We start from the raw sequence: 12299 nt of genomic DNA, 5'->3' as shown, positions 1-12299 counted from the left end.
AGGAAGTGATGGAGAATTGGAAATGCATTTCATTTTAACAGATGATTAAATACTAAATGTTTATCTACATGCTTTACACTATGATTTAAAACTCAATTTGCTGCAGATCCAAGTATCCAGTTTTTTGTTCAGTTACCCACTGAATGAGGCCATGACCACAGCTGTAAGTACTTTCTGACAAGATTAAGTAATTGCAATGTTGATACAGATAATACAGGGTACAAAAAAAACATTGAAGTACATGCTAAAAAAAAATTTGCTTATTTTTGAGGACAAAGTAATATTAAACTGTGAAAATATACTCAAATCAGTTGAACTAATTAACTATTGAAGCAAAAAAAAAGGCTTTTCTGCTTAATAATAATTTATGGAAGGCCTATAAGAAATTGAACGCACAGTTGTTGCATACATAGAACAGGTTTTCAACTGTAGGCCTCTCTAAAGTACTGACCAAACTTATAACAAGCTAGCTATCACAAGAGAATAACAACCTCTAGATCACAAAAGCCCTTTGGAGGATACAAATATTGCCTTTTTATAGGTGTTTTTTTTGATTCTTATACACTATTATTTAAATTTGTTCACTAAATCATGACAGAAACTATCACAATTAGAAGTAAAACAATCAGGTCTATATTCTCAGCTGGTTTAAGTCAGCATATTGTCAGTATATTCAAAAACACTAACAGCAATTAATAGCAGAGGAGGATGAAGCCTTTGAAGTGCAAGCTTGCCCTGAAAAGGTTTATGAGTACTGTTTGGGATACAGAAAAAAAGATCAGATGAAAATTATGCTGTTTAACTGCAGTAAAGTTTTATTTATATAACTTGGAAAGTATCAAGCAATTACTTCAGTGATGGATGCCACAAACCCATCCTTAGCTGTTTGCATGCAGCAGTTGTGGGTCCTTTGCCTTGCTGGACCTCCATGGCAGGTTACCAGCCCATCACTGAGACCACTCTTCCTTTGCATGGTCAGGTGAAGAACAGCAGTTTTTTCTCTCCTTTACAAGACAATTTGGAATCTCAAACCAGTTCTCCATCTTCTTTAGAGGATACTCTCCTCTCAGACCATGGGATTTATCAGAGAGCCTGACTGGCAGTGCACCAATACCTCCACTGGAAATTTCCACTATCAAAGGTTCTATCAGGGTTATTAGGGTTTCTCCGTCAGCAAAAATTGATATCTCCAAGACATATTAATAAATAAAGGAGTGGTGGCTCCACACCATACTTTCCTCTGACATGCTTCATGCCCGTTTAAAGCCATCCTATAATCTGATTGAAACCTTTTAGTACTGTCACACCAAGATCAACCTCTGACAGAAACTGCAAGCCAAACACACGCTGGTCACTGAAGGTGGATGCTTCCAGGCTGTCACAGGCAGGTACCAGCAGTTTCAGAACATGCCTTTTCTGCTGCACCAGCACAGATTCAGCTCATCTCCACTAGTCACCCATCACCTCAAAAGAGATGGCTGATTATTTGCATACAGTATCTGAAGGCTTAGCGTTACTTCTCCATATTTGTTCACTAACTCACCAACAGAAGTTCATCCTGCTTTGTTCTACCAAAACTCTCAGATCACAGTTGCAATTCTGACACCCAGTCTTGTCTTTAGCTCAGCTGTACTGCACCATTTAGGATTTTTCCAAGTACTTAGAGAAAGAAAAAAAAAAACAAATTATTTTTTAATCTTGTAAACTCTGTATCCACAGCTACAAACTGGTTGTGAAAAATGCAAAACACATCTCACAAGTCCTGCCAATAATTTCAGTATGAAATTAAATAGTTAAATATCTAACACATATATGCAAAACACCTTATGCCCCAGCCTTCTTGCCTAATTCCTCCAGTTCTCCAAACCAAGAGTAAATGCAGACACTTACCTCTATCTTTATTTCATGACAAACTTATAGCACGCAGACCTGGAATGCACTCTGCTTCATTTACAGGTAGTACTCCTAATGAAGTCAACATGTCTATTCCCACAACTAATAACAAGTATTATCAAGGCAATAGCTACTTGGCTGCACAGCACAAGTTAGGTGTAGCAACAATTAATGATATGCCTTTACCAGTTTCATCTCTATCTCACATCTGAATTTTCATGAAAACAGCCTCCCCCTGTATGCTGCCCAGAGTTAAATTTGCCTCTGTCCCACCTCCATATAAACTGTCAAAATATCACCACATGGGAGTTTGCACCTGCATGATACCATAACCCAGAAAGAATTCTCTATGAATGAAAACAACTATGAGGCAATTGCTGTTGTCTCTCCAAATTTACCCCTGCGTTAATTAACCTAAGGAATTATATTGCCTTTAATTTCGTTCTCTCTTAAAGCTACCTTTAGGAAAAGAGTGCATCTCCTGAGGCAGCCACTAACAGCTAGAGTCACGACTTTTTGCTGGGACTACAGACAGTGATTTGCTGAGCTGTGTGGCCAGTTCTCCACATCTCAGACAAGATCTAGACCACAACACTGAGCCATGTCTCTGTTTCTCCCCACTGTGATCTTTGTTCAGATAACACAGCTGTGTCTCTAACACAATATCAGTAACATATACCTCAGATTCCTTGATGAGAGAGTAGTGTCTCAGCTTCCTGCATAGATTTATTGCATAACTGATTATCACTACTTGAAGAATGCATTCAGCATACCATAAGCCTCCTCTAGGCAGAAGGAGCCTATAGTGCTTCCCCTGCTGTAAGCTTCTCTCCTGAAAGCTGCCACAGGACAGGAGGACAAAGGCAAAGCAACAAACTGGTCACAAATGTGGGTGGTCCTAATCCTCAGCCTACATAAACCAATTCACTTCTGCTCTCATCAAAGCCACTACATTAATTAAGGGCTAGCCTACAGTTGGTACTAATACAGGAACCAAAGAGTCAGAGAAGGCATCAGCAGTACACCAAGTGTGTGCAGTACCAGGGACCACAGGACACATAAGGCTAAATGGGTTTCTTTTTGCAAAATTAATCTTAGATCAAATCTTAGTCTGGCACAAGGATCATCACCCGGAGCAAACAATCAGCATCTGGAATTTGACTGAATCAACTGGTAACTAAAACCACATTGTAGATGTAACAAGTAACCCTCTGTAGCCATGGCAGCTTAAGCACATGCTTATGTCTACCTCCTACTTATTAGTGTGGCTCATTAAGCCTTTTGATATCAATGTAACACTGTCAAACTCATACAGCAGTAGAAGTGGGGAAGAACAGCTCTTGCACTACCTTATTCATGGACCAACAAGACTAAAACTGATGCAAGATGGAAGTTGCCATGCTCTTCCTTCTGCCTTTACAAGATTCTGATTACATTTTTACAAGAAAAAAATATCTAAAGTGCCATGACACAAAACCACTTAATGTACTGCATAAATAAACCAGAAAGGATTTATATAGGCACCAGTGGTATCACCAGTTACAACACAGCAGAATACCAGAGCACAGGATCAAGCCCAGCTAAGCCAACAGCATCAAATCTTCAGTATTTCCATAGTTTAAAAACCTGGTTCTGTCAAACAGCGGTCTCCTAACATCATAGTTGATGTTCAGAATGAAGCTGTTCTAACTCAAAAGTGGGTTGACTTTTTGTGACATAAATCTTTTGTTAATGTTCATATAAATCAAGTATAGCTGAACAGATTCTTAAAGGATATGACCAAAAATTAATTTGCCACATTAGCTTCAGGTTAACAAATTCTTCTGCTTGGAGACAGTCATACATTACCTAATGCATTTTAAGGTTCTTTGTAGCATGCTGCTGTTCCCAAGTTTTGGAAAGAAGCTTCCTGTGGCTTCCACATTTTTGAACAGAAAATGCTAAACTCTGTAATTCTGCTGGAAATAGGAGCTGCATGTTTAACATAACAGTTTTCTTCAACAGTTTTCCAAGTATCCAAAGGAAGTTAAACATGATTTTAAGATCTTCAAAAGCAAAATGTTTGTTACATATGCTACATCTCCATAGGCCAAATATCCAAATCTTTACAGAATAAATGAGGAGACACACACATTTTTAAATTACAACTGCATAATACACAATACTTTGGCTATGTCACAGAAACCAATATAGCTAACAGATTCCTCTCTGTCATGCACTGGGATTTCAAATCGTGGAGGGTTTTTTCAATGTTTAATCCAATTTAAAAGACATCCCACAGTCAAAATTCAGCACAATCTCACTACCTATAAAGAAGAAAACAAATACAAAACTGACAAAAATACCACTTCCTGAGCTGCCACCACCATTTTTGACCAAGTAACACAGTTTTTTCTGTTCTCCCTACAAAGCTTTTTTGTATATTGATATGGTATCTGCTACAGTTCTATTTAAAAGCAGCAGTCATTTGCAAACAGAAGATGTTTTCTTCTATGGAAATACCCAGTCTTCAGTGTTTATAAAGGATGTGACACATGGGAAACAGAGTTTCTTTCTTTTCCAGTAAAAATTCCCCTTTTTCAGACAATTCTTCCAATGAAATCATGGATACGATGAAGCAAAATCATTTTAATGAGCTCCTTAAATAGCCTACACAAAACTGAATGCGAACAACTCATCTCAGCATACCTTTGTGTCAACCAACCATCTCATTTTCAAGGGCATAACATCCTTCCTAAATCAAATCATAGGTCTGTCTTCTGGCCTTACAAAGTTACCCCACTTCCTTCAGAGAGACTAATCCAGGAAAATAGTCTCCTCAATAATGGAATACAGAAGACAATATGGTTATTGTTCAAATTGAGCAAACATCACCTTTATTTTGAGGAGTATTCGATGCTATCTGCTACAAACATGTATTTTCCCTTGGAGCTCAAGAATGGTCGAACTTCCAAGCTTTGCATCATGAGCCTGTTCTTCAAGTAAAGCCACTCATATTCCTAGGGCACCAGAACATCCACAGGAGACTTCCAAACAGGCTACAGTCTTTCAAAGACTAAAGACTTTGAAATTTCCACACTGATGTATCTGCAATAGTTAAAGTAACTAGAGAGAAGAAAAAAGTAAATGCAGGTCAAATCTCTTTTTGTCACAAGCTGTAGTACCCTCTCACATACCCTACAGTACCCTGGAATTCATCAGAGGAAGTACACAGGCACTGCCACTGGCACGTGATTCAAAAATGTTGGAAGTCTTCCTTTTTCCTGCCAGCAAAAGATAAAACTAAGTTGAAATCGCTGTTACTTGCAAACTGGCTCTTGGAAATTTTACCCAAGAAACCTGGTCCTAGTGGACCCTGACTCTGTTATTCTTTAAAACATAAGGAGTATGAATTTCCTAAACAACATCCTATTGTTTAATACAGTATTTACTAAATCTCCATCAACCTTTGCTCCAAATTAAACCTAAAAGACAAAAAAAAGATGGCTTTGCTGGCACCTTGTTTTAAATGACTGTATCATATGAAAAGCAACAAGAGGCCTCCATCACCACAGCCAAAGATGCACTTGTCTACTAACAGCTTAAGCAGGCTTGAGGACGTAGCAGCACCAGCACAGGTGAAAAGGCCAACAGAAATGGCCAACGTTCTGCTGGCTGAGAACCAAGAACGCATTTTCTGAGTAATATGAACCAAGATGCAGAAGGGAAGTACAAATCAGGGGAAAAAAAAGGCAAGTTTTTCTTGCCAGAAAGAAGGAAAAAAGGCTTCTTTTATATACTGAAACATTCTCCGCAGTTTTTATATTACAACAACAAAAAAAAGATAGAGTATTTTTCAGATATTTATTACCCAGCTATTCACTGAGGCACAGCTCACCAAATATAGAAAAAGAACCTAACCAATACCATTTTAAATTAAAGGTAGGCTGATAATAGTTTGAATTTATTTTATCCACAATTATGTAAGTATGCCAAAAAGTCATACTAAATAAAACATATGTTTCATTGAAAACAAACAAACAAGACAACAAAGACATTTAGTGTGAAGTCAGGACAGCAAAACTGTAGAAAAAGCATTAAGGAGGGAAGATGCCAGAAAGTAGAAAGGGAAATTTAGCATGTTTTAAACACTAGTATTTTCTGACTGATCATTTTAATTGCCTTGCCTTTAACTCTTTAATGACTTTCTACTGAGGTAAATCAGGCCTACATGGTTTAGCTTACTGTATTTATTGCCATCTTTTAAATTACTAAGGCAAAGAATGCACATAGCAATATGTATATATGCACAGGCTTCTCAGCGTTGTACATCCTGTTTTCCTCTTGTCAGCTGCTATTCAAGTAGCTCAGCTGAATAGTTTCATCAGGTTTTGGCTGAACAAGTAACATTAAGATTTAGGTTTATTCCTGTGGTAGGTTAAAGTTTCCACAGAAGAATACAAAGTGTACAAATGCTTCTAAAGAAAAGAAGTTAATAAAAATAAAAGCATTCTGATGACACCTGGTGGCCACTTCACACAGGGAAGCAGTTGCATTTCATCTGAGAAAAAAAAAGCAGATCAAACAGAAGTGTTACATGCTCTTTTGGTAAGCATATCTACAGAAATGACAGCTGACACTATTATCAATTAGAGTATATATTCATTAGAATATACATCTTTACATGTTTCTATATATCAAATTATTACTGTTACAGACACATAAATATACTCAAAAATTTAAAGACAAAACCTGGTTTTCTGAACAATGAAATAGAAGTGAATTCACTGGATGTATTTCAGCTTAATCCTACAAGACATATGAAACTTCCTTTTGTTTCAGTTTTGGTTTTCCAGGTTGGTTGCTTAAATAAGACAGAGAGTGATGGGGGAGAAGCACGGTGGAAGCGGGTGCCTGCCTCACATGAGGGTGCACTCAGAAGGGCTTCATGCAATAGATGCTGCTTCACATCATTGCCACAACATGTTAATCTTCAAGCACACTTCAACCTTCACTTCTTTATATCACTGAATCTCTAATAAAAAGAAATTAATATCCATCATTAGAAATTTGTATTAAAAAAGTGATAGCTGCACACAGATCTCAGCTACAGAGGGGGTAAACCCTTAACATGCAGGGGAAAAGCTACATGTCAAGTCATTCGTTTTCTCCTTAATTCATGCAAGCAATCACAATAGGGCTGCCATGTCCTGCACAACACAGAGGTAGATTTTTTTCCCCAACAGATGATTACCACTAAGACTTAAGCCATGTATAGTTGTGCAAAGCTTGGCTTTCTCCATAACAACCGACATTTGCTTTGAGGTGAACAAACCCATGCTTCAGCTGAAGTCACTAAACACCTTTTAAAGTCATGTATTTCTAAGCCCTGAACAGGTTACCACTGAATTTTATTCTAATTTGTATCACTGTCCATATCAACAGATGGAAACCAATACAAGACAACAATGGGAAGTGTACAGGTGTGACAGTGGCATTGTGAGTCCAAGCACTGGCAATATATGATGATACCAAAACTATCCATGACTTCTGTGCTGTCTGTGATATTAGTCAAGTGCTACCCTTTTGGCACAACATGGTGCCTCATCCCATCCTCAAGCTATGGATGGGAACCTAAGCCATGTAGCCATAAAAGGTGCCTTCACTCCAGCAGAGGACAGAAGAGAGGCAGAAAGCCAACCAGGCTCCCGCTTCTAGCCAGCAAAACACACTCCTGGTCATCAGATGGAGAGTAGAGATGACTGAGGAGGCAGTGCTGTGGTAAAGGGCTCTATGCACATGGGAGAGAAGAAATAGGGGATGCCCCAGCAGCATCCATCTTGGACTACTGCCTGTACAGTGAAACTACATCTCCCCAGGACAGGTCCTACCCAGCTAGAATTAAAGTGGGGATGAAAGTGGGGAGAAAGGACAACCCCTTGTTGACACCACCTTCATCTACAAAATCCCCATCTCCCTCTTGTCCAAAGCATTCACAATACTGACACTTTGGGAACAAACGCTATTAAGGTTTCAAATGCCACTGCCTATCAATAGTGTTCATTTCTCCCCATGTCTGCTGGTTTCAATGCAACAGATTTGCTGCCTATCTAAATCAGTCCCTGAAATTCATCTGTCTTCCAGAACTAGCAATTAGCCTAAGCATGTGCACGGTGTCAGCAGGATTCCTCCTAAGCTTGATGTGAGGCAAACAAGTTCAAATGCATTCCCAAACAAGGACTCACCTGACAATTAAAATTTCCATTTCTCCTGCAGTAATGGTGTATGTAGTGCAACATCAGGAACAGTTGCACTGAGAACCACTTTCCTAATACCTACAAAAATTACAAAGGTTTATTCTGTTATACCAAAGAGCTGCACCTTCTTACCTGTTTCCTGTTACTGAGGTTATGTAGTGTGCAAAATCCTCTCATTTTGAAGCACACCGTGTAACAGCTACACAAGACTACAGTGAATTTCCTTCAGTTGTGGGTTTATCACAGACCTGACTCTCTGGCTGGCATCCACACTATCAAACAGCTCCCTGAGAATATAAGCAATGGAGACCAAGGTGAGGGGAGCCCCCTTTCTCCCAAAGCCAGGAGGCCACAAAGAGCCACTGAGAAGCTGGCCATCGCCTACGACCCTCCTCCTCTGCCGGCTGGGAAGACACAGACTGGTCAGCTTGGTGGCCCTAGGTGTTGCATCCTGCTCCCCAAATCCCTCCTGGGCAGGGAGTGCAGCATTCCATGAGACCCCTTCCACTCACAGCTCCTGCCATTGCAGGAGGTCAGAGCAGGACCACGTGGCACTTCCCTGGTGAGGCGACCTCGGGAGCTGGGTCAGAGCTTCAACTTGTGTGCGTGAGCTCTGTATTTCCTCGATACATCGCGCTGTCTTGGGAACACATTAGGAGAGTGCTGTTGCCAAAAATACTACTAATTCCCTGAAAAGCACCGAGTTAAAATCAATCCCACAAACTTTCCTGAGATCAATAGGTTTTAATGAACACAGAAAACATACTCTGTGGCAATCATGGGCAGGTACCCGGAGACCAAGCTAGAGTAAGAAATTACACCTGCTCCAAGGCTTTCCTGGGAAAAAAAATAATTGACATATTACTAAGTAGGCCATCACCTAGCCCAAACACCCCCAGGATCTGAGGGGCACAAGCTCACCCTTATGGGTGACCTGCATGATGATTTATAACTGCAGAAGGCAGCCAAGACGCAAACTCAGATTTTTCCAACACACAGGGCAGGGTTTCAGTGCTGTGCTCTCAGCCCAAATGGCAGACCCAGCTTATTCCTCTGACGGAGCAATGCGGGCAGGAAAGCAGACTGCAAGTCAAACGGGGTGCTTCCTGAAGCAAAGGGTGCCGGAGTAGTCTGGTTTTCTCTGAAGTGGTAAAAAGAATATTCAGTTCTGTGTTTCAGTCATCAATAGTTATTTTCATGGTAGTCATCCTGGGAAACCACTTCTAACAAATGCTACAGGATTTCTCTTCCTAGCTGTAATCATTTATGGAAAAGAGACAACAGTCTGCAATTAAAGCTTACAGTTAACAGAAGCAAAAATGTTTGTGTCCTTTACACTGAAGCCTAATATTAAGCATGCTGTTCCATCCTGTATTTTCCAGAAGACTCAAGCATTACATCCTATTTTTCTGAATCACCATCACACAGATTTCCACTTTCCAGTAAATTCCATAAATATTTGATAATCAAATGTAACTTCTGTTTTGTCAGCTCTGCAGCCTTCCTCATTTTAAAGCACCAAATTATTTTGCTTTTTAAGTGAAGCAGGAAAGGAATCCAGTTCTAACAGTGGCCCTGAAATTCTGTTTTACAATTTAAAGTATCATTTTGTAGCGCATGCATCATTTTTCCAGCATCTATTGTCTGGTATTATTTCTGTAACAGAAGATTTTACTGGTTAAACCCCTGTAACTGCACAAATCACAGCAATATAAATATGCAAAGGTTCATATTACAACCGTTACACTTTTCTCATCAAACTTATTCTATATTACTGTGATGAGATCTAAGTATTCTTAGATGCACGTCCAATGGATAAGAAGAAATAAAAACCTCTTTAATGCCTATGAATTCCTCATAAAATCCTCTTCGTGCCCCCAGCCATAGAATCATTTAGGTTGGAAACCATGTGCAAGATCATCAAGCCCAACTGCTAACCTAGCACGGCCAAGTCCACCACTAAACCATGTCCCTAAGAACCTTTTAAATACCTCCAGGGACAGTGACTCAGGCACTTCCTGGGCAGCCTGTTCTAATGCTTCGATCACACTTTCAGTGAAGAGATTTTTCCTAATACTCAACCTAAACTTTGCCTGGTACAACTTGAGGCTATTCCCTCTTGTTACTTGGGAGAAGAGACCAACACTCACCTCTCTCCATCCAACTTTCAGGTAGTTGTAGAGAGCGATAAGACCCCCCCGAGCCTCCTTTTCTCCAGACTAAACAACCCCAGCTGCCTCAGCCATTCCTCATCACACCTGTGCTCCAGACCCTTCACCAGCTTTGCTGCCCACCTCTGGACCCGCTCCAGCACCTCAATGTCTTTCTTGCAGTGAGGGGCCCAGAACTGAACACGGGATTTGAGATGCAGCCTCACCAGTGCCGAGTACAGGGACACAATCCCTTTTCCAGTCCTCCTGGCCACACTATTTCTGATACAGGCTAAAATGTCTTTGGTCTTCTTGGCTGCCTGGGCACAAGCTGGCTCATGTTCAGCAGCTGTCAATCAGCAGCCCCAGGTCTTTTTCCTCCAAGCAGCTTTCCAGCCACTCTTCCCCAAGCTTGTAGCATTGCATGTGGCTGTTGTGACCCAGGTGCAGGACCCAGCACTGAACCTTGTTGAACCTCACACCATTTGCCACAGCCCATCAATCCAGCCTGTCCAGATCCCTCTGCAGAGCCTACATATCAGCAAGCACAACACTCCCACCCAACTTGGTGTCCGTGTCGCCTGCAACCTCCTCATCCAGACTACTGATAAAGACATTAAACAGAAGTGGCCCCATTACTGAGCCCTTGGGAACACAGTCCACCAACTGGATTTAACTGCATTCACCCCCACTCTTTGGGCCCAGCCATCCAGCCAGATTTTTACCCAGGTATCCTAATGCCACTACCTGTGTTTTAAATTACTTAAATACCTACAAACCGAAGTCACTGGGAATAGGGCATTTGAAAGTCAAGATATTTCTTTAAGTGCCTCAAGGTATTTCTTTAAGTGCTTAGAAAGGATTCAGAAAGTAACATCAGATATCCAGATTTCACTATTTTATTCTCAGAACAAGTTGTTCAGAACTGAACAAAATGATATAAAAAAACATTTATGTAATTAAAATCAGGGTTTTTTTTTATTCCGAAACTCAACAATTACGAAAGCTTAGCTGCATTAACAATCCCTTCTCCAGAATGCTTCAAAAGAAAAATTAAGATATATTAGACTATTTTTAATAACTTTTAGATTTTAAAAGTGCCCAATTATAAATGAAAAAGCACTACAGAATAAAGGTAGCAAATGCACAAATTCAATGCTATTAAAAGGCAGACACATGAGATCTCATGTATCTTGTGCCATTTGTAAAAAGGTTGTTTTATTATCAGTGTAACTAATCACAATGAAGCCATCTCTTACAATCAAAGACATCATAATGAATTTTCTTTACAGCTACAGAGAAATGGGATTTGCTGTTCCGTATCAAACTGGAACAGGCTGTATAAATTCTTCTTCATATTTATTGTTAAATGTAATTTTTATCTATAAAATCAGCCATGAAATATTAAAAACTGAAACAACAGAATTTATATCCTTTACTTAATTTAGTTTAAACGGTCTAGTCACTAAAGAGAGGGAAAAAAGGTTACATATGTATTATAACACGCCCTCCCCTCTCCCCCGATAAGCATTTCCATTATAAACCACATAGTTTTTGGAATTTATAACTCAGCTGTAAAAATTCACTTCATTCTTAGAGCTGGTATACTTTTCCAAATTTAAATATATATACATATAAATATATATATTTATATAAATTTTTATACATATAGAAAAAGCTCCAGGAGGAAGGCAAAAAAGGATGAAAGAGAAGACAAAAGCAATCAGACTAAAAACTTCATAGCTTAGCCACTTAAATCAGTAAATAAGGGCCATCTACTGTAATTGAGACCCATCTTCCACCCCGAGGAAATGACAGGAGATGGTCAGCTGGCTCCACCGCAGCCCTTTGCAGATGGGTACCAGGTACTGACCTCCAGCTACTGCTGAATTAGGTCAGGTTCAGGCTGGCACATGGGAGGAAAACCCCCCTATCCTAATGCTGTCTCCTGGAGACATCTGTACAACTGGGAACTGGATGAACTGAAAGAGCATGAGAAACAGCAAGAAGCATGAAAATT

General features: G+C 39.8%; 1 protein-coding gene across 1 annotated transcript in view; it reads right to left on the bottom strand.

Moving 5' to 3' along the window:
* The window catches only part of ZNF407 (zinc finger protein 407), a 334216-nt gene that overhangs the window by 310450 nt on the left and 11467 nt on the right, over positions 1-12299 (bottom strand). The window lies entirely within an intron of this gene.

Source organism: Pezoporus occidentalis, unplaced genomic scaffold (assembly GCF_034315485.1).
Source record: "Pezoporus occidentalis ecotype Australia unplaced genomic scaffold, CSIRO_AGI_Poc_V1 ctg4, whole genome shotgun sequence".
Lineage (NCBI taxonomy): Eukaryota > Metazoa > Chordata > Aves > Psittaciformes > Psittacidae > Pezoporus > Pezoporus occidentalis.
This window is presented reverse-complemented; position numbering and strand designations above follow the sequence as displayed.